We start from the raw sequence: 5,821 nt of genomic DNA, 5'->3' as shown, positions 1-5,821 counted from the left end.
AAAATTCAGTGTTTAAATACACAACTTATTGGCCCTATTGTATTTTATTAGTTACTGGTAAATTGCAATTTTGTACCCTGCTTTAATAACACTGCAACTAGCCAGAACCGGTTTGGCTCAGTGGATAGAGCGTCGGCCTGCGGACTGAAGGGTCCCAGGTTCGATTCCGGTCAAGGGCATGTACCTTGGTTGCAGGCACATCCCCAGTAGGGAGTGTGCAAGAGGCAGCTGATCAATGTTTCTCTCTCATTGATGTTTCTGGCTCTCTATCCCTCTCCCTTCCTCTCTGTAAAAAATCAATAAAATATATATATAAAATATAACACTGCAACTAAAACAAAAACAAGAAAAAATAGGACTCTGTATGATGAATATATCAGATAAGGAGTTTCCTAGATATTCATATATGTTTTATATTCTTATAAGAAATGGACTATTTTAGATAAAGGAGTTAAATATCTCACAGACCTAAAGGAAATGAAAATCTCCTGGTAAAAAAGTAAAGACAACTTGATATAAATGAATATCTCAGTATTATAGATTATTTAAAAAGCTGAATTGAAACATGTGCTTATTAACAAGGCCTATCTCTAAGTTCTAAAAGTATACATATATAGATTTTTTTCTTTATACTTTTATATATTTATATATAGATCTAGTTGGTTTAACAAAAAAAAAACTTAAAATGTACACATATCTCTTCAATCTTGCATAAGAAAACAAAGTAAAACAGATTGGCTTGGCTTTTGTTGTTTTTTCTACTCTCAATTGTCGAACTTTTCAGAAAAAAAAGGAGTTAGATAATACATTAGATGTTTGCCTTGCTCAGGAATCTGCCAAGACTACACTGTCTTTTAAAAAATTCAAAGAACAGAGCTTTCAAAATCTGATGCCACTTTCTGTTTGCAAATTTATCTCCCAACTGTTCTTCCAATATTTTAGCGCTTAGCTCTAGTCAATTTTGTGATTGTCCTCTGAACAAAAGAAATAAACTTTTCATGTAAATATTTATTCAGGAAGCCCTCCCACCTACTCTCTACTCTCTCTGAACCATTTATCCAAGTTCTATCCTCATTTTTGCTTCAAGACCTTTTCTCATTTCTCCCCTTTCTGCATGTGTCCATATAACATCTTCTCTTCTCTGACCTTCTGTAGTATTTCTTTCTGTAACTCTTATTTAGATACTAAATCATGTATAACTATGCACTGTTTTGGTAAGCTCCATGTTCAGTGTGCATGTTATTTATTCCACTAGACTATAGCAATTAAAAAGTTTTAATTCATCCTGTTCATTACTAAAAGGTGCATGTCCATGTAGAGATGCCTAATAAGAATTGTTGTTTTAATTAATGAGTTCATCACTTTTAGAAGTATCATAACTGGAACTTTGGAGAAAAGAGAAAGTCATCCCAAGGAAGAAAAGAGCCATGTGTCCAGGAAGACATGAAGGGACTAGTAAAGTTTTGGGCCTTGGGCAATAAAATGGTTGCATTTACAAAAAACACATACGACAGTAAGAACTAAATGTAGGAAAACCAAACCAAACCAAAAAGGAAACAATAGCCTCACAAGAGTCCAAGGATTTAAAATTAGATCGTTTCTCTTGGACTAGGCAGGTGTTAGGGGGACAAGGTAATAAGTACTACTAACCAGAGACAAAGTAGAGCTCAACTCATGCTGTCTTTCAAGCAGAAGATAACAATTGGCAAGGATAAATGAGATCATTAATAAAGGTGCTACCAGAAGGCTGTGAGAATGAGGGACGTTCAATAATAATGGTCAGATCCTGAATCACTAAGAAACTTGGGGCTGGAGCAGAAGGCTCTGCAACTGAGAAGTTATTATATACTAGAGGCCCAGTGCATGAATTTGTGCATGGGTGGGGTCAGGCGAGCCTGGTCCCGATCAGGGCCCAATCAGGGCCAGGCTGGCTGGGGGAAGGAGCTGTGGGCGATTGGCCGGTGGGCCTAGCACCCCATTGGGGTGGTGGAGGCTGATCGGGGGTGGGGCTGGCTGTGGGGAGGGGCTGTGGGTGGTGGGCTGGTGGGCCCCACCCCTAAATGGGGTGGGGGTCTGATCTGGGGCCAGTGGCCTGGGGGAGGAGCCATGGGTGGTTGGCGGGGCAGCACTGCCCCTGATTGAAGTGGGGGTGCCAATCAGGGGCCAAGCTGGCTGAGTGGAGGGGCTGTGGGTCAATCGGGGTGGGAGAGGCCAATCAGGGGCATGGCTGGCTAGGAGGAGCGGCTGCAGGAGGTTGTCCAGCCAGCCTCCCCGCCCCCCTCTATCAGGCAGTTCGCTGGCCGCAGGGGGCATCAAAGCAACCTGTCGTTCCGGTCATTACAATGTTCTGGTCGCTGGCTTTTTATATAATAGATGATGCAGAAATCCAATTATGGGGACCACTGCATCAAGGTCAGGATGCAGAGTAAGAAATTCAATATCTTCCCAAACAAGAAGCAAAATTTATTCTAGAGGTTAGTTGGAGCTCAGTCTACAGTGGGCAACAAGTAGACCTAGTTGCCTACTCCTATAGACAAACCTATTAGAGGGTGCTTCCTTCTGCCAATTTTTAAAAAGACAAATCCATCTTGTTTCTACATTCTGTAAAAGATGTTTGGTTCTTTCCTTTTGCTTTACTCCCCCATATCTGAATATTGAGTGGACTGATGCAGTGACTGAAACAAATGAAATGGGTTTATTCTGAGAAAGCATCCTGAAATATTTTCCTATGAGAAAGAATCCTGAAATATTTTTCTATGGTATTCTCCTACATTTTGAAATTTTCCCAGGTTCCTGTTCTTTCTAAAATAGATTTTTTACTTTTGCTGATTCTATAAGTTATTCATATCCTTTCAAAAAATTATTCATATTCCTTTTTATGTGAAGGTAACTAGAATTGGACAGATTTGAACAAATATTACTGACTCACGTGTAATCTTAACACTCAATGTCAAGTAATGTCCATTGATATCTGTGTTTACAATTGAATTCGCTAAAAATTGTACGACTAGAAAACACCACTAATTTCATCAAATACTATTTCTAATTTTTTATGTCATAAATCAGCAAATAACTGATTTTATGTACCAGTTATTCTTAAATAATATATTTCTTTCATCATAAAAGCTTCTTTTATATCTGAAAAAAGGTACTTGCCACATAATGGACTATGGTAAGTGTTTATTGAACTAGTGTGTTTCTTTTAGGAATAGTTCGCCTTTACATTGAATCCAATCATGATTTATGTTTCTGAGAATAAAGTAGTGCAGGAACTTTTGCTTTAAAAATTGCCACCCATCCTCTGAAGAGCTTAGGATAGGTTATCAAAGCAAAATGTTAACCATTTAAAAAAAGGAAATGTATAAGTGAAGTCCTGGAAATACAATAATTTAAAAAACAATTAACAAAAATGTAGACTGTCAGTTATAAACTTTGACCCAAAGGGGGGGAAAATTATGTATATATTAACATAGATGCTAGAATCCTCAACAAAATTCTAGCAAAGGGGGAAAAATATATATATGTATATATGCTTGCTCACCTGAAAAGTGCTAGGAAGTACCAATGGGTCTTACACACTTAGGAGTGTACCTCCTACACACACTCAATCCCCTGCCTTCAGCCCCTCAGTTTAACATCAGGCAACTGTCAGGGGCAACACTCTGGCTGATATTAATTGCCATCCCAGGGAAAGAGGCAATTTATCAGATAACCAGGTCCCAAGCCATACAGGGCCTTTGAGATTAAAATGATCACCTTGAATTGCACTCAGAAGCTAAAAGGCAATCAGCGCAGACGGCAGAGCCCAGGTGTATCATGCTTCATGCAGCCATCTAGTTAAGCAAGCGCACCGCAGCATTTTCCAGGCCTGAAGCTTCTGAGTGGTCTCTCAAGTGTTGCTCCACACAACGCTTGGAGCTCGAATTGAATACAAATTTTTCACATGTTTGAGGATTTCTCCTGGAAGAAATGATTTTTAAAGAGAAGACAAATGAAAAAACCCCATGAAATAGGCTCCAGAGAATTTACTAAAATCAAAAGGCACTGGTGAAATAAAACGTGCTATTGAAATGATGACCGAGAGAGTTTTAAAACGTTATGTCCAACATATATGTAAGTTCTTACAACATTCAGTCTCCGTTCCCAAACTGGAAAGCCCCTGGAGACATAAAGTGCTGACTGTGCCCCTCCCCAGAGTTCATCCTCACTTTTTAACGTAGGAAATACTATTTACTATCACAATTGAAGTCAGAGCTAAACAAACTCATTTAATAATGGAAGCGTATGGAAAGGCTTCCACGAGGGCATGGGGTCCTTCTAATATCCAGGGGTCAGTGTGAGCAGCGCATTGGATAAACACGAGAGAATGGCTCAAGATGTAAGTATCAGGTTCGACATTTTGAGACTCCTTTGGACATTTGGTTTAAATCCCCCTGTGGTTAGCACAGTCTATCAGTGGTAGGTAAACTCAATTTCTGCAATGAACTGTGCTTTTTCTTTTATGGCCTGCTGTTCTCTGGCTCCGTGTTCTACTTTGGTGCTACTCGGAAGTCCCATATTTACCTGCATCTGCAGGTTAATAACAGCAGTGGGGACAGATGAGAAGACCCTTATTGATCTACCCTCAAATTGAAACTCATAGATAAGAGAAAGTGTGCCACAGGCGAGCTTTCTACTTCTGGAAAATAGAAGTAGAAAGTTTTATTTTAAAAAATCAAGCAATTAACAGAAAAGATCTTATTGAAATATGACTCATTTCCCCTGTACTATTGAATATTAAAATGCATATAGATATTAAGAAGAAGCTCCTGAGTATTTCTAGAAAGTTTAAACTGCAATTTAATATAAAATAATGAAAGCAAGAGCAAGCAATAGTAAATTTTCTATTATTAGAGAAAATGCCTTTCACAAATTCTTTAAATGATAAAAGGGTTATCAGAAATTGCAAAATACAGGAGAATGATGCAAAACAAATTAGCTAACAGAGAAAGCACTGGTGGCCTAAGCAGGAAAATCTTTGCCAAGAAAATATGCTTCAAGTAATTATCACCACTTCTGAAAGAAACTGTCATTATGAAACATTAGATTTAGAGCCACAGATGTTTGCCAAATTATCATCATACATTGTAATATCCAAATTATTCATAAATTACTGAGGAAGATTCATTTTTTGAATCATCTTTCTCTGTAACACAAGTTGACATTGTTCTCCATTGTATTCAAAATTCACAGCTTGATTACATTGACCTAGATATTAGGATTCTTCAAACATAGAAGCACGGAACCATAGTTTAAATCAAAACAAAGTCATTGAATGCTTGTTTGCTTTCTTTTATTGTGCTATTACATTGCTCTTTGATTTTTTACCAGTTTTAGAGCCAAGTGTACTCTTTCCTTACATTTATCGAGATAATTCATGTTTGTCTAGTAGTAGACTTGAGCTATTTTATAACACTTTCTTGATAAATGCTCAAACTTAGAAAAAATTCACATAGGCTTTGTCTCATTGACTAATAAAAGCCAGCAAAAATAAATGAAAATATTTATGTCCCTGACTTTTTTAATTATCTTTATTGAGGAAAAAATGTATGTGCAGCTGAGAAACTACATTTTTCCTGGGACACATAGTTTCATAGAGTTTGTAGCTATGCAGTCAGTTATGTCAGCTTTTACGATTGTAATGCAATGTGGGTTGATGCACTAAAGTTGATAAGATTGTAAATGTTTAATACACAGATTCTCAATTAGCACTGATGAACAAAAACAGATCCAGAGACAGAGAAGCACCAATCAGACCATGAAACCTCAGAGGGAAGGTAGG

The sequence above is a fragment of the Myotis lucifugus genome, unplaced genomic scaffold, assembly GCF_000147115.1.
Source record: "Myotis lucifugus unplaced genomic scaffold, Myoluc2.0 scaffold_217, whole genome shotgun sequence".
In the NCBI taxonomy this organism is placed as follows: Eukaryota; Metazoa; Chordata; class Mammalia; order Chiroptera; family Vespertilionidae; genus Myotis; species Myotis lucifugus.
The sequence above is the reverse complement of the archived record's forward strand: the minus strand, read 5'-3'. Positions refer to the sequence as shown.